The following is a 22,658-nucleotide window of genomic DNA, read 5'->3' as shown; positions in this document are numbered from 1 at the left end:
CCTCTCTTCCTTGTCCAAGAACCATCCTCTGTCCCCCCAAGCCCCAGTCTCACCCTTTCTGAGCCTCATAGAGTCTCTATCCCCCCAACCTCCAGCCCCGTCATTCAAACTCTTCCCACCTGCGCCCCTCCCCACCCCCATCAACTCCGAACCCCTGTCACCCTCCCTCTCCCCGAGCCCCGATCACCTGCATGATTCTTCCCCCATGCTCCAATTACCCGACTTTAAATTCCCTGTGACCCTCTCTGCCCCCGCCACGGGCCCCAATCACCTGACCCCCCTAGTCACGCTCTGCACCCCACCCCTCCCCCGAGTCCCCATTTACTCTCTTCCAGCCCAACCCCTAGGTGATGAAGAGCAATGGTCCTAACACCAACCGCTGTGTGATTCCACTAATAACTTCCCTATGTGGAGCCACTGCCATTAATAACAACCTTCTGCCTATCAGAATGCAGTCAATTCCTCTTCCAACCCAAAATCTGTCCACTATCCCACAGGACTCTATTCTATTGTGTGACTCTTCAGCAAAATTTGTTGGTTAATCAAGATATACAATGTAACCGGCTTACCTAAATCCACCAACCTAGTAACGACCTCAAAAAACAGAACCAGTTTGGTGAGACATGACCTTTTCCAGAAGCCATGTTGAGAGTCGTTAATAACCCATCTCTGTCGAGGTGATCATACAGATTAACTCTAATGATCCCTTCTAGCAACTTGCCTGTAATCGAAGCCAAGCTAATGGACTTGTAATTCCATGTTCTGACTTGTTACCCTTTTTAAATGGTACCACATGGGCCTCCCTCCTGTCCAGGAACAATCCCAGACCATAGTCAGCAGTTATATGAGCAAAGGGGGATCGCTGAGTAAAGCTCCTATTTTTTACTCCAGGATTTTGACCCAGCGACGATGAAGGAATGGTGATATGTTTCCAAGTCAGGAAGATGTTTACCTCATGTCATGTCTGAGTCTTTTTTAATTCATTTATGAGATGTGGGCATCGCTGGCTAGGCCAGCATTTATTGCCCGTCCCTAATTGCCCTTAACTGAGTGGCTTGCTAGGCCATTTCAATTAAGAGTCAATTGCTGTGGGCCTGGAGTCACATATAGGCCAGACCGGGTAAGGACGGCAGATTTCCTTCTCTAAAGGACATTAGTGAACCAGATGGGTTTTTATGATCGTCATTACTGATATTTCAGATTAATTTATTAACTGAATTTAAATTTCCCAGCTGCCGTGGTGGGATTTGAACTGTTGTCACCCGGATCATTAGTCCAGTAACATAATCACTGTGCTACCATTGATAGAGATTGATTGCCGAGATTAGTCAACAACTCCATTATTGTTGTATCATGCGACTACCAGGATGGCAGAAGGCAAACTAAATGGACCGTGGTCTTTCTTCATCTAGCAATTCCTACGTTCCTATTTGCCTACAAAACTGATTCCACTTCAAAATATAATTAATTAGATGTGAAGTGCCTTGAGACATGGTGAGGATGTGATAAGACGTTATATAAATACAAGCTCTTCTGAAGTACTCACCACAATTTCTTTTGTGGAGCTCAACTGCAGCATTTTCTCACAAGCTGTATTTACTCACAAATAGTTTACAGAGAAGTATTTTCTGACCTGTTTGCTCAATGTCAACACACAGAGAGCTGATTACTCCTCTGTGTATCCGGCAGAGACTGCCATGTTTACAGTGACTGCTGATGCTTGACAAATTGGCAGGACAACAAATGCTTTGCAAAAAAAAGCTAAAGTTCAAAATTGTACAAAACATTTATCCTTTTTTAGATTACAACTGCACCACCCCACAGCAACTCACGAGTGGAACGTGTTCTATGTTGTTTACTGCACACACTAACTATTGAGCATTGTTTAAGTGACACCTATTCATGATAGAGGGCAGGCAGACAATCGGCGCCCAGATCCCTACCATTTCCCTTCATGGGCCAGGGATTTGGTGGTGTGCGTGTGTATTTACTGTGATGACTTACTTTATGATCTTTTATTTTGCCTTTTTTCTGGGCTTGTGACTTGCATGTACTTAAAAAAAGACTTGCATTTATATAGCGCCTTTCTCGACCTCGGGATATCCCAAAACGCTTTACAGCCAATTAAGTACTTTTGAAGTGTCGTCACTGTTGTAATGTGGGAAACACGCCAGCCAATTGGTGCACTGCAAGGTCCCACAAACAGCAATGTGATAACCAGATAATCTGTTTTAGTGGTGTTGGTTGAGGATTAAGCAATGGCTAGGACACCAGCGTGAACTCCTCTGCTCTTCTTCAAAATAGTGCCGTGCGATCTTTTACATCCAGCTGAGAGCGCAGACCTGGTTTAACGTTTCATCTGAAAGACAGCACTGCCAACAGTGCAGGACTCCCTCAGTGAGGGTCAGCATAAATGATGTGCTCAGCTCTCTGGTGTGGGACTTGAACACACAACCTTCTGATTCAGAGGCAAGTGTGCTACCACTGACACCTGTGCCATGGTAGAAAGGCACATGGTAAAATAAATTGGCTGACGGGACATGTGTAAGGACAAATTCAACTGGGGCAGAAATTATTTTGTAGGCCTAAAGAGAATAGGGATAGGTATCAATCTCAGCAAAAGGCAATGAAAGCTACTATCAGAACAGCCAAAAGGCCATTGGTGAAGATAGTGGACAACTGTGGTAGCAAGAGTATGATCATTATTTTTTACTATGTTGAGTCAAAAGGCCATTAAGAGCTGTATATTGTTATTGAAGGATTCGTCAGGGCATATTGAGGTAGACTCCCAGGATATGACAGAGGTATTAAATGGTTACTTTGCATCAATCTTCACTACAGAAGACAATGCTGAATTATCAGCAATACATCACACAGTCGTCATTAAAGTTGAAAGTGGCAAAGTGAATGCGGATACAGTCCTGGCTAGAACGAGAGGTCTCGAAACAAATCAGGCGGTTGACCCTGCTGCTTTCAAGCTGATGGTGCTCAAAGAAATAGGAGCTTTACTCAGCGATTCCCCCCTTTGCTCACATATATATACATATATACAGGAAACTCTCGATTTACCGGCACCTAAATAACCGGAAATCTGTTAACCGGCAAAATTCAGGAGTAGGTTCAGGTAAGTTTTACTTCATATTAGTGGCCGTTCCTGGATCTGTGGCTGTGTAACCAGGGTTCCTGCACCTGTTGCTAAGCAACGGGGACGCCTGGATCTTGTGGTGGGGTTCCTGCACCTGTTGCTAAGCAACAGGGACGCCTGGATCTGTTGCTGTGTACCGGGCTCTCTTACCTTTTACTATACCTCTCTGTAATCCGGACTTTTTGATAAACCGGCACCACGCCGGTCCCGTCGGTGCCGGATAAAAAAAAGAGTTTCCTGTATATATATGATAACTGCTGACCATGGTCTTGGATTGTTCCTGGTCGGGAGGGAGGCCCATGTGGTTTCATTTAAAAAGAGTAACAAGTCAGAACATGGAATTACAAGTCCATTAGCTTGGCTTCGATTACAGGCAAGCTGCTAGAAGGGATCATTAGAGTTAATCTGTATGATCACCTCGACAGAGATGGGTTATTAACGACTCTCAACATGGCTTCTGGAAAAGGTCATGTCTCACCAAACTGGTTCTGTTTTTTGAGGTCATTACTAGGTTGGTGGATTTAGGTAAGCCGGTTACATTGTATATCTTGATTTTCAAACAAATTTTGTCGAAGAGTCACACAATAGAATAGAGTCCTGTGGGATAGTGGACAGATTTTGGGTTGGGAGAGGAATTGACTGCATTCTGATAGGCAGAAGGTTGTTATTAATGGCAGTGGCTCCACATAGGGAAGTTATTAGTGGAATCACACAGCGGTTGGTGTTAGGACCATTGCTCTTCATCACCTAGGGGTTGGGCTGGAAGAGAGTAAACGGGGACTCGGGGTGGGGGTGGGGTAGAGAGCGTGACTAGGGGGTCGGGTGATTGGGGCCCGTGGCGGAGGCAGAGAGGGTCACAGGGAATTTACAGTTGGGTAATTGGAGCATAGGGGAAGAATTGTACAGGTGACCAGGGCTCGGGCCCGGGGAGGAGGGAGGGTGACATGGGTTCGGAGTTGACGGGGGTGGGGAGGGGCGCAGGTGGGAAGAGTTCGGGTGACAAGGCTGGAGGTTGGGGGGCTAGCGATTCTATGAGGCTCAGAAAGGGTGAGACTGGGGAATAGGGGGGGACAGGGAATGGTTCTTGGATAGGGAAGAGAGGGACACTGGGCCTCAGGGTCAGGGGATGGTTCCTACATTCACAACAATGACTACACTTCAAAAGTACTTCAATTTCTGTTAAGCGTTTTGGGATGTCCAGAGGTTGTGGAAGTCGCTATGTAAATGAAATTTTTTCTTAGGGGATAAATGGGGACTGGGAAAGGGGGGGCAGAGATTAGTGCTTGGATGGGGGAAACTTGGTACTTGAGGTCAGGTGGGGCGTGGATTCTGATGTACAGGGGGGAGAGAGAGACTGTGGAATAGGGTTGGTTATGGGGCCCAGCATTTCCTGCAGAGCCGAGAGCAGCTGCAACGTGGTGAGTGGTGCAGTGCCAAGAGAGGAGCAGCCAATGAACCCAAGGACCTTACTGTGGGTAAATAGTGAAAGATTGTTTACACTGGTGATGAATGATGGAACAGGGGGATGGAGACCAACGATTCTCACTGGAAGAACCAAGGCAGAAGGAAGGTTTTCACCCCGAGGGCCATTGGACCATGGGATGCTTCATCACAAGTGACTATTTAGGCAGAGACTAGAACCTCATTTAGAAGGAGCAGGAACCCTTGCTGACATACCCTCTCTATCCTTGGGTTAGTGGGTAGTGATCAGGAGCAGGAATCCTGGCTGATGTTCGCTCGCTCTATCCCAGGTCAATGGGTAGGGATCAGGTTGCCAGCCCTCCTTGATGGTCTGGGAGTCTCCAGTAATGGAAGATTAATCTCCCAGAGCTAGAAACACAGGAGAAAAGTAGAGCTCATACTTCACGTTCACAGTTCGCACCTGTGTACTTTCTTCGCCTGCTCACAGGAGGCCTCCTGGTCCTCGGAACCTCTCGCACGACATCCCCTTGAAGCCTCCTTGCATTCTCCTCACAACTTACATTCCCACCTAGCTTTATATGATCAGCAAACTTGGATATATTACATTTGGTCCTCTCATCCAAATCATTGATGTAGCTTGTGAATAGCTGAGGCCCAAGCACTGATCCTTGCAGTACCCCACTAGTTACAGCCTGTCAACCCGAAAATTACCCGTTTATTCCCACTCTCTGTTTTCTATCCGTTAACCAATCCTCAATCCATGCAGTATATTACAGGAAACTTTGTGCTATCCGGCACCGACGGGACCGAGCTGTTGCTGTTCCCTCAAAACTGCCGGACACTCCAGCGCTAATGTTGAAACATATGGAGATTTTCAGCTCCGTGTGAATCAACAAACCCTGTTGCTTTACAGTCGGCAAGCGTCTCTGTAGCGTCTCTAGCTGAAGCTGTTGCTTAGCTACAGACCTTGCAGAGCTTGACTGTTGAGAAAAAAGCAACGAAAAGAAACGAAAAGAAAAAAAACGGCTCCTGATTTTTGCCGGTGGCTCGAGCTTGCCGGACATTTAGCCTCCGGATAACACAAAGTTTCCTGTACTGCCAATCCCATGAGCCTTAATTTTGTTTAATAACCTCTTGTGTGGCACCTTATCTAATGCCTTCTGAAAATCCAAATACACCACATCCACTGGTTCCCCCTTATCTATTCTGCTAGTTGCAACCTCAAAAAATTCTAACAGATTTGTCAAACGCGATTTCCCTTTCATAAATCCGTGTTGACTCTGCCCAATCCTATTATTATTTTCTAAGTGCCCTGTTACCATGTCCTTAATAATAGATTCTAGCATTTTCCCTACTACTGATGTCAGGTGAACTCCAAACTATCGTCAACATCTTCACCGCAGCGTACGAGAGCATAGGCCGTACACTAAACATCCGTAAGACAAAGGTCCTCTACCAACCTGCCCCCGCCACACAGTACTGCCCCCCGATTATCAAAATCCATGACAAGGCCTTGGACAACATGGACCACATTCCATACCTCGGGAGCCTACTGTCAACAAGGGCAGACGTCGACGACGAAGTCCAACACCGCCTTCAATGTGCCAGTGCAGCCTTCGGTCGCCTGAGGAAGAGAGTGTTTGAAGACCAGGAGCTCAAACCCGGCACTAAGCTCATGGTTTACGGAGCAGCAGTGATACCCGCCCTGCTGTATGCCTCAGAGACATGGACCATGTACAGCAGGCACTTCAAAGCACTGGAGAGCTACCACCAACGCTGCCTCCGCAAGATCCTGCAAATCCATTGGCAGGATAGGCGCACCAATGTCAGTGTTCTTGCTCAGGCCAACACCCCCAGCATCAAAGCTTTGACCACGCTCGATCAGCTCCGATGGACAGGTCACATTGTCCGCATGCCTGATACGAGACTCCCAAAACAAGCGCTCTACTCGGAGCTCCGGCACAGCAAGAGAGCCCCAGGTGGGCAGAGGAAACGCTTCAAGGACACTCTCAAAGCCTCCTTGAAAAAGTGTAACATCCCCACCGACACCTGGGAATCCCTGGCCCAAGACCGCACAAAGTGGAGGAGAAGCATCCAGGAAGGCACCGAACACCTCGAGTCTCTTCGCCAGGAGCAAGCGGAAGCCAAGCGCAGGCAGCACAAGGAGCGCACGTCAACCCAAGCACCCCACCCACCCGCCCCTTCAACCACCATCTGCCCCACCTGTGACAGAGACTGTAGGTCCCACATTGGACTAATCAGTCACCTACGAACTCATTTTTAATGTGGAAGCAAGTCATCCTCGGTTCTGAGGGACTGCCTAAGAAGAAGAAGAATAATAGATTCTAGCATTTTCCCGACTACTGATGTCAGGCTAACTGGTCTGTAGTTCTCAGTTTTCTCTCTCCCTCCTTTCTTAAATAATGGGGTTACATTTGCTACCTTCCAATCTGTGGGAACCATTCTAGAATCTATGGAATTTTGGAAAATGACAACCAATGCATCCATTATCTCTATAGCCAACTCTTTCAAAACCCATCAGGTCATGGGGATTTATTAGCTTTCAGTCCCATTAATTTTTCCAGTTCTTTTTTTTTACTAATACTAATTTCTTTCAGTTCCTCATTCTCACCAGACCCTTGAAACTTCACTATTTCCGGGAAGTTTTTTGCATCTTCTTCCATGAAGACAGACACAAAGTACTTGGTTAATTTCTCTGCCATTTCCTTATTTCCCCATTATAATTTCCCCTGTCTCAGCCTGTAAGGGACCCACATTTACTTTTGCTAATCTTTTCCTTTTTACATACCTATAGAAGCTTTTACAGTCTGTTTTTATGTCTCTCGTTCGCTTACTCTTATATTCTATTTTCCCTTTATCATTTTCTTGGTCCTCCTTTGCTGAATTCTAAAATCCTCCCAATCCTCAGGCTTACTGATGCGCTATCAATTACTCATAAAAGACTGAGAGTTAAGAGAGTAACTAAAGGCTTTTATTAACAAAAGAATGAAGGTCTGCCTCGAGTGGTCGACCGGTCCAGAAATACAAAGGGCTGGGGAGCAGTCACCTTTATACTAGGACTTGTGGGAGGAGTCAGCCGAGGCATGTCCAGGCATGTACACAGTGGAATACAAACAGTGGTTTACCACATTCACCCCTTGTTTAAAATTCAGTCCGGCGGGGTGAAGTGTATTAAAGGTTAGTGTATTGGAGTCTCTCCGGAGGTCTTGTCTGCCGCTGTGATCGGCGTGGCGACGGCAGGGGTAGTGGAGCTTCCGGCGTCGAGTCCTGCGTGGGCTGTGGCACAGGCGTGTCGTCCTCGTAGATGTCGAGCGGGTCGCGGGGCCCAGGCCTGCCATCTGCTGGGGCTGGATATCGGATCGTGGGGGGGGGTGGTAGTGAGTAGTGGGTTACTGCGGCCCCCGAGGGTGCAAGGTCTCTTATGGAGACTGTGTCCTCCCGCCCGTCCGGGTATGCAATGTAAGCATACTGAGGGTTGGCGTGGAGGAGGTCGACCCTCTCAACCAGGGGGTCCATTTTATGGGTCCTCACGTGCCTTCTCAGTAGGACCGGCCCTGGGGACGTCAGCCATGGTGGTAGCGATGTCCCCGATGTGGACTTCCTTGGGAAGACAAACATTTTCTCATGAGGGGTGGCGTTAGTGGCAGTGCAGAGCAGTGACCGAATAGAGTGGAGCGCATCAGGGAGCACATCCTGCCAGCGGGAGGTTGGAAGGCCCCTAGACTTTAAGGCTAGCAGGGCAGCCTCCCAAACTGTCGCATTTTCTCTTTCCACCTGTCCGTTCCCCCGGGGGTTGTAACTGGTGGTCCTGCTTGTGGCAATGCCCCTAGTTAGCAGGTACTGACGGAGTTCGTCGCTCATAAACGATGAGCCCCGGTCGCTATGGATATAGCTGGGGAAACCGAACAGGGTGAAGAGGTCGTTCAGACATTTAATGACCGTGGCACTGGTCATGTCCGGGCAGGGGATGGCGAACGGGAAACGGGAGTACTCATCAATAATATTGAGGAAGTACACATTGCGGTTGGAGGAGGGGAGAGGCCCTTTAAAATCAACGCTCAGGCGCTCGAAGGGGCGAGTGGCTTTTATCAGGTGGGCCCTGTCTGGTCTATAAAAGTGCGGTTTGCACTCAGCGCAGACTTGGCAGTTCCTGGTCATGGTCCTGACCTCCTCAATAGAGTAAGGCAGGTTGCGGGCCTTGATGAAGTGGAAGAACCTGGTGACCCCCGGGTGGCAGAGGTCATTGTGGAGGGCCCGCAGTCTATCGATCTGCGCGCTGGCGCAGGTGCCACGCGATAGCGCATCCGGGGGTTCATTGAGCTTCCCGGGCCGGTACAAGATCTCGTAATTGTAGGTGGAAAGTTCGATTCTCCACCTCAAGATCTTGTCATTTTTGATTTTGCCCCTCTGCTTGTTGTTAAACATGAAAGCAACTGAACGTTGGTCAGTGAGCAGGGTAAATCGTTTTCCGGCCAGGTAGTGCCTCCAATGACGCACAGCCTCCACAATCGCCTGGGCCTCCTTCTCAACAGCGGAGTGTCTGGTCTCCAGGCCTTGGAGGGTTCGTGAAAAGAAGGCCACGGGTCTCCCCGCCTGATTGAGGGTAGCGGCCAGGGCAAAGTCGGACGCGTCGCTTTCCACCTGGAAGGGGATGGATTCGTCCACTGCGTGCATGGTGGCTTTGGCAATGTCTTCCTTGATACGATGGAAGGCTAAGCGGGCCTCTGCCGTCAAGGGAAAAGAGGTGGACTTGATCAGCGGATGGGCCTTGTCCGCATAGTAGGGGACCCACTGGGCATAATAGGAGAAAAACCCTAGGCACCTCTTCAGGGCCGTGGGGCAGTGGGAGTTCCATAAGGGGATGCATCCGGTCGGGGTCGGGGCCGATGACCCCGTGTTCCACAACACAGCCAAGGATGGCGAGGCGGTTTGTGCGGAATATGCACTTCTCCTTGTTATATGTCAGGTTCAGGAGTTGGGCGGTGCGGAGGAATTTTTCGAGGTTTGCGTCATGGTCCTGCAAGCCACGGCCGCAGATGGTCACATTGTCCAGATATGGGAAAGCGGCCTGCAACGCATTTTGATCTACCATCCGGTCCATCTCCCTTTGGAAGACGGAGACCCCGTTGGTGATGCCAAAGGGAACCCTAAGGAAGTGGTAGAGGCAGCCGTTTGCCTCAAAGGCAGTATACTGGCGGTCCTCAGGGCGGATAGGGAGCTGGTGGTACACTGATTTCAGGTCAATGGTCGAGAAGACGCGGTACTGCGTGATCTGGTTGACCATATCAGCTATGCGGGGGAGTGGGTAGGCGTCCAGCAGGGTGTAGCGATTTATTGTCTGGCTGTAGTCGATGACCAGGCGCTGCTTCTCGCCGGTCTTAACGACCACAACCTGGGCTCGCCAGGGGCTGGTGCTGCCCTCAATAATCCCTTCCTTCAGGAGCCGCTCCACTTCGGTTTTAATGAAAACCCTGTCCCCGGCACTGTATCGCCTGCTCTTTGTGGCGATGGGCTTACAGTTGGGGGTGAGGTTAGCAAACAGTGGGGGGGGGGGTGACTCTGAGTGTGGAGAGGTTGCACCTGGTGCGCGGCGGGCAATTTGGGAGCTGCTGGCTGCGGACTGTGAGTGGGGGTAGGGGTCCACCGTACGCCATCGTAACACTTTTAAGGTGGCACTGAAAATCTAACCCCAGCAGGACGGCAGCGCAGAGGTCGGGCAGGACCAGAAGTTTAAAATGATCGTACACGGTCCCGTCTACTACGAGTGTCACTACGCAGTAGCCGCCGATGCCCCCCGACTGGGACTCGGAGGCCATAGAAATCCGCTGGTGCGCAGGCAGGACTGGGAGAGAGCAACGCCGCACCGTGTCGGGGTGGATGAAGCTCTCCGTGCTCCCAGAGTCAAAAAGGCAGATTGTATCGTGGCCATTTACCTTAATGTCCATTGTGGAACTGGCCAGCTGGTGCGGTCTCGCTTGGTCCAGTGTAACGGATGCCAGCGTAGGGGTCGGTGTGTCGCTGCGGGTATCAGATGAGGCGGTGTTGGGGGCCTGCTGCGTTCCGGCTGTCGTCCAAAATGGCGGCGTCCATGATCCCCATGTGGCTGGAGGCGTCCAAAATGGCTGCTGTACCGGTGGTTCGCACATGGCCGGGGAGGCCCAAGATGGCGGCCCGCATGGCCCACACGCGGCGCTGCTGGGGTTCGGGGTGGCTTTGGCCCTGCAGACGTTAGCGTAGTGTCCCTTCTTCCCGCAGCCCGAGCAGATCGCGTTTTTCGCCGGGCAGCGCGCTCTGGGGTGTTTTGCCTGGCCACAGAAGTAGCATTTCTGGCCTTGGGGCACTGCTGTCTGGCCTTGGGACCCTGCTGCGGTAGTTGGGCCGTTGCTGGGGTGTGGCTGGGGTGGCACGGCGCTATGAGGCGGTCCTACCGTGTCCCAGGCTGTCATTCCCCGTGGCATCCACGGTGCAGAGGAGTAGGCATCCATGCCCCGGTAGGCTGCATCCAATGATAGTGCGAGTTCAGAGGCCTTGTTGAGGTCGAGGTCACTCTGCTCCAACAGTCGCTGTCGGGTGTAATTGGATCTGTGGCCCGCTACAAAAGCGTCCCGGATAAGTTCCTCTGTGTACACGGCGGCCTTTACATCCTTACAACCACAGGCCCGGCCAAGCACAGACAGTGCCTGAAGGTATTCCACGGTCGATTCCCCAGGTTGTTGTTTACGACTCCCCAGAAGGTGCCTGGCGTACACTTCGTTCACTGGGCGCGTGTACTGGTCCTTGAGGAGCTTGATAGCGTCCGCGTACGAGGTCACGTCTTGGATGACCGAGTACACTCGGTGGTTCACTTTGGAGGTCAGGACATCCAGTTTGTCCTCGTCCGATTTGATTGCTGCGGAGGCGGTCAGGAATTTTTCGAAACACTTAAGCCAGTGAGTAAACTTGGTGGATGAGTCCGCCTCCCGATGATCTAAGTCCAGGCATGCTGGTGTGAGGATCTTCTCCATTATAAAAATTTTGTTAATAAAATTGATGCGCTATCAATTACTCATAAAAGACTGAGAGTTAAGAGAGTAACTAAAGGCTTTTATTAACAAAAGAATGAAGGTCTGCCTCGAGTGGTCGACCGGTCCAGAAATACAAAGGGCTGGGGAGCAGTCACCGTTATACTAGGACTTGTGGGAGGAGTCAGCCAAGGCATGTCCAGGCATGTACACAGTGGAATACAAACAGTGGTTTACCACACTTACTACTCATTTTGGAGCATTATAAACCTCTTCCTTTGATCTAATACTATCTTTAACTTCTCTTGTTAGCCATGGTTGGACCACTTTTCCTGTGGGGTTTTTGTGCCTTAAAGAAATGTAGATTTGTTGTAAATTATGTATTAATTCTTTAAATGTTAGCCATTGCTCGTCCACTGTCATACCTTTTAATGTAGTTTCCCAATCTACCTTAGCCAACTCGCCCCTCATACCTATGTAGTTTACTTTGTTTAGATTTAAGACCATAGTTTCGGATGTAACTAAGTCACTTTCAAACTCAATATAAAATTCTGTCATATTATGGTCACTCTTCCCTAAAAGCCCCTTTACTACAAGGTTATTAATTAACCCTTTCTCATTGCGCAATACTAGATCTAAAATAAACCGTTCCCTAGTTGGTTCCTCAACATTCTGATCTAGAAAACTATCTTGCATATATTCCATGAATTCATCCTCCACACTTTTACTGCAAATTTGGTTTGCCCAGTCTATTTGTAGATTAAAGTCCTGCATGATTACTGTATTACCCTTGTTACATGCACCTCTAATTTCCTGATTTATACTCCATCCCTACATTGCAACTACTCCTTACCTAAGAAAGGATATACTTGCCATAGAGGGAGTGCAGCGAAGGTTCACCAGACTGATTCCTGGGATGGCAGGACTGTCGTATGAGGAGAGATTGGGTCAACTAGGCCTGTATTCACTAGAGTTTAGAAGAATGAGAGGGGACCTCATTGAAACATGTAAAATTCTGACAGGGCTAGACAGACTGGATACAGGGAGGATGTTTCCCCTGGCTGGGAGGGTCTAGAACGAGGGCTCACAGTCTCAGGATACGGGGTAGGACATTTAGGACTGAGATGAGGAGAAATTTCTTCACTCAGAGGGTGGTGAACCTGTGGAATTCTCTACCACAGAAGGCTGTGGAGGCCAAGTCATTGAATATATTTAAGAAGGAGATAGATAGATTTCTAGACACAAAAGGCATCAAGGGGCATGGGGAGAGAGTGGGAATATGGTATTGAGATAGAGGATCGGCCATGATCATATTGAATGGCGGAGCAGGCTCGAAGTGCCGTATGGCCTACTCCTGCTCCTATGTTTCTACTGTTTGGGGGCCTATAAACAACTCCCACCAATGTTTTCTGCCCCTTGCTGTTACTTAGCTCCACCCAAACTGATTCTACTTCTTGATTTTCAGAGCTAAGATCCTTTTTCTCTACTGTCTTTATCTCATCCTTTATTATCAGGGCTACCCCTCCTCCTTTTCCATTTTGCCTATCCCTTCTAAAAGTTAACTATCCTGGAATATCCAGGACAAAGCAGCCCACTTGATTGACACCCCATCCACCACCTTAAACATTCACTCCCTCCACCACCAGCGTACCGTGGCTGCAGTGTGTACCATCTACAAGATGCACTGCAGCAACTCACCAAGGCTTCTTCGGCAGCACCTCCCAAACCCGCGACCTCTTCCACCTAGAAGGACAAGGGCAGCAGGCTCATGGAAACACCACCACCTCCAAGTTCCCCTCCAAGTCACACACCATCCTGATTTAGAAGTATATCGCCGATCCTTCATCGTCGCTGTTGTATCTATGCTTTAATACGTTCAATCAAGCATGTAGATACGTCAAATTAAATCAGAATCAGGCAGACAAGCTTCTAACTGTGATCTTTACTTTATTGGTAAAAATGGCTGACTGCTGCCTTCCCGGGTAATTCCCATAATGCAATGCACATTACATTACCGTATTGACTGGTGTCAAACTCGCAATCAATACACGACAGTCGCTGGGTCAAAATCCTGGAACTCCCTACCTAACAGCACTGTAGGAGTACCTTCACCACACACACTGCAGCGGCTCAAGAAAGCGGCTCACCACCACCTTCTCAAGGGCAACTAGGGATGGGCAATAAATGCTGGCCTTGCCAGCGACACCCTGATCCCATAAATGATTTTTTTTTTTTAAATAATAATATTCGGTTCCCAACCTTGGCCACTTTGCAATCACGTCTCCGATATGGCTATTATATCAAACCAGTTCATTTCTACCTACGCTATTAATTCATCTATTTTGTTGCGAATGCTTTGCGCATTCAGATATAGTGCCTTTAGCTTTGACTTGTTTCTCTTTTTCCCCTGATGTCACCTTAGTCACTGATGCCTTATTACCTTTGTTACTCTCTCTGTCCCTTCCTGACCCACTCTGCTTATTTTTACCCAAAACTCTACTCTGTTCTAGAGCCTTGACATTTCTCTTGCTGCTTTTAAATTTACTCTTTCCTGAATCCTCCCATCCCCCCTTCATTAGTTTAAAGCCCTGTCTACTGCCCTAGTTATTCGGTTCGCCAGGACACTGGTCCCAGCCTGATTTAAGTGGAACCCGTCCCAACGGAACAGTTCCTTCTTTTCCCCAGTACTGGTGCCAGTGCCCCATGAACTGCCCTAGTTATTCGCTTCGCCAGGACACTGGTCCCAGCCCGATTTAAGTGGAACCCATCCCAACAGAACAGTTCCTTCTTTTCCCCAGTACTGGTGCCAGTGCCCCATGAACTGAAAACCCCTTCTCCCACATCACTCTTTGAGCCATGCATTTGAACCTCTAACCTGTTTGTCCCTATGCCAATTTGCGCAATATAATGTGGAGAATGTGAAGTTATCCACTTTGGTAGGAAAAATAGAAAAGCAGAGTATTTTTTAAATGGTGAGAGATTGGGAAATGTTGATGTTCAGAGGGACCTGGGTGTCCTTGTACACAAATCACTGAAAGTTAAAATGCAGGTACAGCAAGTAATTAGGAAAGTAAGTGCAAAAGACAAGGCTGAAGCATTTGCAACTATCTTCAGCCAGAAGTGCCGAGTGGATGATTCATCTCGGCCTCCTCCTGAGGTCCCCAGCATCACAGATGCCAGTCTTCAGCCCATTCAATTCACTCCACGTGATGTCAAGAAACGGCTGAAGACACTGGATACTGCAAAGGCTATGGGCCCTGACAACATTCCGGCAATAGTACTGAAGACTTGTGCTCCAGAACTAGCTGCGCCCCTAGCCAAGCTGTTCCAGTACAGCTACAACACTGGCATCTACCTGGCAATGTGGGAAATTGCCCAAGTATGTCCTGTCTACAAAAAGCAGATGTAAGAAGTCACACAACACCAGGTTATAGTCCAACAGCTTTATTTGAAATCACAAGCTTTCGGAGCGCTGCTCCTTCTTCAGGTGAAGTGGAGAAATGCATAAAGACACAGCTTATATAGTCAGACTGTATACTGTACAGACTCTCTGACTATATAAGCTGTGTCTTTATGCATTTCTCCACTTCACCTGAAGAAGGAGCAGCGCTCCGAAAGCTTGTGATTTCAAATAAAGCTGTTGGACTATCACCTGGTGTTGTGTGACTTCTTACATTTGTCCACCCCAGTCCAACTCCGGCATCTCCACACCACCACTACAAAAAGCAGGACAAATCCGACCCGGCCAATTACCGTCCCATCAGTTTACTCTCAATCATCAGCAAAGTGATGGAAGGTGTCGTCGACAGTGCTATCAAGCGGCACTTACTCAGCAATAACCTGCTAACTGACGCCCAGTTTGGGTTCCGCCAGGGCCACTCAGCTCCTGACCTCATTACAGCCTTGGTCCAAACATGGACAAAAGAGCTGAACTCAAGAGGTGAGATGAGAGTGACTGCCCTTGACATCAAGGCAGCATTTGATCAAGTGTGGCATCAAGGAGCCCTAGCAAAACTGAAGTCAATGGGAATCAAGGGGAAAACTCTCCATTGGTTGGAATCATACCTAGCACAAAGGAAGTTGGCTGTGGTTGTTGGAGGTCATTCATCTCAATCACATGACATCACTGCAGGAGTTCCTCAGGGCAGTGTCCTAGGCCCAACCATCTTCAGCTGTTTCATCAATGACCTTCCCTCCATCATAAGGTCAGAAGTGGGGATGTTCGCTGATGATTGCACACTGTTCAGCACCATTCGAGACTCGTCAGATACTGACGCAGTCCGTGTCCATATGCAGCAAGATCTGGACAACATTCAGACTTGGGCTGACAAGTGGCAAGTAATATTCGCACCACACAAGTGCCAGGCAATGACCATCTCCAACAAGCGAGACTCTAACCATCTCCCCTTGACATTCAATGGCATTACCATCGCTGAACTCCCCACTATCAACATCCTGGGGATTACCATTGATCAGAAACTGAACTGGACCAGCCATATAAATACTGTGGCTACAAGAGCAGGCCAGAGGCTGGGAATTCTGCGGCGAGTGTCTCACCTCCTGACTCCCCAAAGCCTTTCCACCATCTACAAGGCACAAGTCAGGAGTGTGATGGAATACTCTCCACTTGCCTGGATGAGTGCAGCTCCAACAACACTCAAGAAGCTCGACACCATTCAGGATAAAGCAGCCCGCTTGATTGGCACTCCATCCACCACCTTCAACATTCACTCCCTCCACCACTGGCGCACTGTGGCTGCAGTGTGTACCATCTACAAGATGCACTGCAGCAACTCGCCAAAGCTCCTTCAACAGCACCTTCCAAACCCGCGACCTCTACCACTTAGAAGGACAAGGGCAGCAGACGCATAGGAACATCACCACCTACAAGTTCCCCTCCAAGCCACACACCATCCTGACTTGGACCTGTATCGCCGATTCTTCACTGTCGCTGGGCCAAAATCCTGGAACTCCCTTCCTAACAGCATTGTGGGTGTACCTACACCATATGGACTGCAGCGGTTCAAGAAGGCGGCTCACCACCATCTTCTCAAGGGCAATTAGGGATGGGCACTAAATGCAGGCCTAGCCAGCGACACCCACATCCCATCAATGAATTTAAAAAAAAATTTTTAAATGGTATGTTGCCCTTCATTACAAGAGGATTTGAGTATAAGAGTAAAGACGTCTTACTACAATTATATAGGGCCATGGTGAGACCACTCCTGGAGTATTGTATACAGTTTTGGTCTCCTTACCTAAGGAAGGTTATACTTGCCATAGAGGGAGTGCAACAAAGGTTCACCAGACTGATTCCTGGGATGGGGGGATTGTCCTATGAGGAGAGATTGAGTAGACTAGGCCTATATTCTCTAGAGTTTAGAAGAATGCGAAGTAATCTCATTGAAACATACAAAGTTCTTACAGGGTGACGTAAGAAAACTACTAGGCACTTGGTCTAAGCGTTAAACAAAGCTTTAATCAACTGTTTTACAACATGGAGGTCTAGTTGTGTCCTTCACTAGTTCCTGTTAAGAATGTCCTGCGCAAGCTGGGCCCGTGCCCGAGTATTTATACTCTCCCTGGATAGCGCCACCCGCAGGCCGCTCAGTATTATTTCATAAGTCTTTCTTTCATGAATGACTGATTCATGTCACAGGGCTTGACAGGGTAGATGCAGGGAGGATGTTTCCCCTGGCTGGGGAGTCTAGAACCAGGGGTCACAGTCTCAGAATAAGGGGTTGCTCCTATTTCTAATGTTTTTATGTTCTCTCGCTGTGAATTTCCATATGCTCTTATTCACGATCTGTGGAATTGTCTATCTTCTGCTTTATTCCATAGAACTACTGCAACCAGGCTTGGTCTAGGCAAGTTTGATAACTGCAGGGAAGTCTTAGCGCTCAATTCAGGAAGTTGTACATCAGCGGAGTTATTTATGGTAACCTTAAATAAAGTTATTCTGCAGGAAACTAAATGAACCTTCAGTATTTTATGTTAAGGTTTGCCTTGGCTAAATGCCACAGTGAAAGATAGGCTCATACTACTTAACATAATGCTGTTCAAATCTTTTGAGTTATCTCTATTACAAATGACAGCAAATGGTAATTATATGCAAACTGATATGTACTTATGACTAAATAAGCTTTGAAATCATGACTATGCAAAAGAACGCAAGTTATAGAGGCATAATTAGAAAGAAAAAAACAAAGAACTTGCATTGAAGTGTAGTCACGGTTGTAATGTAGGGAAACATGACAGTCAATTTGCACATAACAAGGTCCCACAAACAGTAATGACCAGAAGATTTGTTTTATTTGTGTTGGTTCATTATCCAGGACAACAGGAGACGTGTCCTGCTCTTCTTCAAAATAGTACCACTGGATCTTTCAAATCCACCTGAGAGGGCAGATGGAAACTCGGTTTAACGTCTCATCTGAAAGACAGCACCTCCGACACTGCAGCACTCCCTCAGCACTGCACTGGAGTGTCAGGCTAGATAATGTGCTTGAGGCTCTGGACTGGGGTCTGAACAACAACAACTTGCATTTATATAGCATCTTTAACGTAGTAAATCATCCCAAGGCACTTCACAGGAGCAATTATTAGTCCGCAGATGTGTTAAACCATTTATTTTAAATGGGTTGACAGCTCTACATTAAAATAGCAAGCAGAGGAATGCCATACAAAGGCGTTAAGTGTTCATACACTAATACTCGGAAGTCCAAGTCCAAGGAGAGAATGCAAGGTAAATCAAGAACTGGTAGTTCTTGTAGAAGGAAGGGAACACTGAGGAGCACCACCGTTTTACAATTCATTGATAGCTGATAAAAATTGAAGTCAAAAACGGGAAAAAGTGCTGGTGGGAGTTCTCTCTGTGTTTTGACACAATGGGCTGTATTTTCCTCTGATTGGCAGACATCAGCCCGCCCATGTGACTTCCGTCACGAACCTGCTCAAGTTGCCTTGGGATGGCCCTCATTATTTATGCAGGGTAGGGCGGCAGCGGTAAAACACCCATCTTTTGCTTTACCACTGCTGGAAGGGATAGAGGTTCAGTGCTGCTGCAGCACTTCAAACGCTGCAGCTGATTCTTTTGGCAAGGAGCAGCAGAACTGTGCAGCAATGAGTGGGGAAGGAGCAGCATTGGGGAAGGCGGAGGGTGTTGGCAGCAGGAAGGGCTCCCCGATTTACAGCCGCTTTAGTGCGTGTCCTTACGGCAGAAATAAGGTGCAGAAGGTAAAGTCTCCTGGGGACTGAGAGCAGGATGTGAGGATATGGAATTCTCTTCCAGGTTTAGTGGTCGAGGAAGAAACGATGTCAACATTCAGGATTAGATTGGATAGATGGATGAAGAAAAAGGGGATGAAGGGAAATGGGAACAGGGTGGGTAATGTGATTAGGACTATTTGCTTGCATGGAGGCTGAATGGCCTGTCTCCATGTTGTAACTGCTATGGATTTTTTTGTATAGGTTCATAGAAACATAGAAAAAATAGAAGCAGGAGCAGGCCATTCAGCCCTTCAAGCCTGCTCCGCCATTCAATATGATCATGGCTGATCCTCTATCTCAATACCATATTCCCGCTCTCTCCCCATACCCCTTGATGCCTTTTGTGTCTAGAAATCTATCTATCTCCTTCTTAAATATATTCAGTGACTTGGCCTCCATAGCCTTCTGTGGTAGAGAATTCCACAGGTTCACCACCCTCTGAGTGAAGAAATTTCTCCTCATCTCAGTCCTAAATGTCCTACCCCATAACCTGAGACTGTGAGCCCTCGTTCTAGACCTCCCCAGCCAGGGGAAATATCCTCCCTGCATCCAGTCTGTCTAGCCCTGTCAGAATTTTATACGTTTCAATGAGATCCCCTCTCATTCTTCTAAACTCTAGTGAATACAGGCCTACTCGATCCTGTAATGTCCGTGTGTAATTGAGACACGGACTGCAGAAGTTGGTTATAATAGGTGTTTACTGAATGGAGACAAAACTGGAACTACTATACAAAGTTACTACACAGGCTTATATACAGGGGTGGTCACTACTGGTACTGCAGTATACAGGGGCTGCAGAATATAGTTCCTTCTTCAAGGTACATACACTACAGACCCAATCTCTCCTCATACGACAGTCCTGCCATCCCAGGAATCAGTCTGGTGAACCTTCGCTGCACTCCCTCTATGGCAAGTGTAAAGTCCGCGCCTCAATAATACACGGACTTCGGGAGAACAGTTTAACAGGTACTTTACTGAACAAGAGGCAGCTTGAAACTGAAACTACAGAAGCCTGCTAGGGCCTTTTATACAGGGGTGGTCACTGCCGGTACTGCAGTCTAAGACCAGTTATTCCCTTAAAGGGACATACACAACAATTCCTCCCCTTTTAGATAAACAGTACATAACATTCATTTAACAACTAAATAATAACTAATTACAATTACAATTTTCTCAGTAATATATACATCAACTGAAATAGTCATTTATAAGTTCAGTCTTTGAGGAGGCTTCCTGATCCGGACTGGATAGCGCCTTTCTCGAGTATCCTGTTCTGGCGGTGGAGTCCATTCTGGCTCATTGTCATTGGTTGGTTCGTCAGCTTCCAATACCCCTGCTTCTGAGGTAGACGCAATCTGTACTTCGGGCTCATTACCAGGTGCACATGCTTGTGGTACAGGTTTGGCTTGTTCCTGTGACTCTAGAATCTGGTCAGCATGGCGTCTCACGAAGCTCTCTCCAACGTCCACTGTGTACATTAGTGGTCCCTGCTGTGTGCATATCGTGCCTGGCTGCCATTTTTCTGTTCGGTAATCGCGGGCCAAGACTGGTTGCCCTACCTTGAAGCTCCTGGTTGGCTTCTCATTTATGTGCTGGAACTGCTTATCCTCAACATCTCGTCTTATGTTTGGTTTGAGCAAATCCAAGCGACATCTTAGTCTCCGGTTGAAAAACAGTACGGCTGGAGTTTGGTTGGTTACTGCATGTGTCGCATTCCGGTAAGCAAACAGGAAGTTATCCACCTTGTGTTGCAGTGGTATGTCGTCATTATATATTGCCTTTATGGCCTTTTTAAAGGTCTGAACAAACCTCTCAGCCAATCCATTTGTGGCTGGATGATATGGGGCAGATGTGTAATGTTTCACCCCATTATTCTTCAGGAACCTCCGGAAGTCCTCAGACACAAACTGTGGGCCATTGTCGGAACAGATCTGTTCTGGCAACCCATTCCCGGCGAAGATGGTCCGTAGGACTGCAATAGTTTTCTCCGTGGTGGTGGAGGACATTTTAATGACCTCTGGCCATTTCGAATGGGCGTCCACAGCGATTAGAAACATTGAGTCCATAAATGGACCAGCAAAATCAATGTGTACCCGTTGCCATGGAGATGAGGGCCACTCCCATGGATGTAGCGGGGCCTGTGGTGGAGCGTTTTGGACCTTCTGGCATCCTGTGCATCTCTTGGTCATATCCTCGATTTCTTTATCGATTCCCGGCCACCACACAAACGCCCTGGCTAGGCTTTTCATTTTTACCCCTCCCAGATGACCCTCGTGAAGCTCATTGAGTACTCTATCTCTCAACTTGGGTGGAATTACCACTCGGGATCCACACATCAAGGTTCCCCGGCACACTGACAGCTGTTCCCTCCTTGGCGAGAATGCTGGCAACAGTGAGTCGCCATATGCTGGCCACCCCTTCACCGTCAAATCATAGACCCGAGAGAGTGTCGGGTCATTTCGGGTTTCCTTCTCAATACTTGCGTTTGTAACAGGCAAACATTCGACTATGGTCGCATGGAATATCTCCACAGGGTCCACTGCAGGTGCTTCTTCCGCCGTAGGCAACGGTAGGCGCGACAGCCCATCAGCGTTTCCATGTTGTTTCGTACCTTTGTACTCTATGTCATACTGATGTGCCCCTAGAAAAAGTGACCATCTTTGCAGCCGTTGCGCCGTCATCACCGGAACGCCCTTCTTTGGGTTAAAAATTGAGACCAGGGGATGATGATCAGTCAGTAGGGTGAATTTCTGCCCGTGCAGATAGTGATTGAACTTCTTCACCCCCCACACCAGGCTGAGGGCCTCCCTGTCAATCTGGGCGTAGTTATGCTCGGCTGAGGTTAGCGAGCGTGATGCAAAGGCTATTGGCCTCTCTGAACCGTCACGGAATTTGTATGACAACACCGCTCCAATGCCGTAAGGTGACGCATCACATGCCAACCGAATCGGTAGTGTTGGGTTGTAGTGGGCCAATACTTCTTTTGAAGTGATTTGGCATTTACATTCCTGAAAGGCACGCTTACACTCATCACTCCATTTCCATGTTACACCAGTTTGAAGGAGGGCGTTCAGTGGGTGCAGAATTGTAGATAAATTCGGCAAGAACTTATGGTAGTAGTTCACCAACCCGAGGAACGACCTCAGTTGCGACACATTTTCTGGTGCTGGAGCCTTGACTACAGCCTCAATCTTGTCCGGTGACTTATGCAACCCTTCCTCATCAATCATGTGGCCACAATACGAGATTTGTCTCCTGAAGAACTCGCATTTGGGACGGTTGGCTCGTAGCCCATATTCCTGCAATCTCATGAGCACCTGTTCCAGGTTGGCAAGGTGTTCATTGTCATTTTCGCCCATAACCAGGATGTCGTCCAAATAACACTGGGTCCCCGGGATCCCTTGCAGGACTTGTTCCATTGCCCTCTGCCACATAGCCGGGGCCGATGCTACCCCAAATACCAGTCGATTGTACTGGTAAAGGCCTTTGTGAGTGTTTATCGTGAGGTATTTCCTAGATGCTTCTTCCACCTCCATTTGTAGATACGCTTGAGCCAGGTCAATCTTTGTAAAACGTTTCCCTCCAGATAGTGAGGCAAAAATATCTTCTATCCGCGGAAGCGGATACTGTACTGTGTGCAGGACTGGGTTCACAGTCACCTTGAAGTCCCCACAGATGCGAACCTTCCTTGGCTCCCCAGGCGTGCTGCTCAATGCTTTCTTCATTACAGGAACGATGGGTGAGGCCCACTCGCTCCAGTCCACCTTAGACAGCACCCCCGAACGCTCCAGACTCTCCAG

This window comes from Somniosus microcephalus, chromosome 9, assembly GCF_052327205.1.
Source record: "Somniosus microcephalus isolate GS21.2 chromosome 9, FLI_Smic_1.0, whole genome shotgun sequence".
NCBI lineage: Eukaryota > Metazoa > Chordata > Chondrichthyes > Squaliformes > Somniosidae > Somniosus > Somniosus microcephalus.
Note: the sequence above shows the minus strand (reverse complement) of the source record.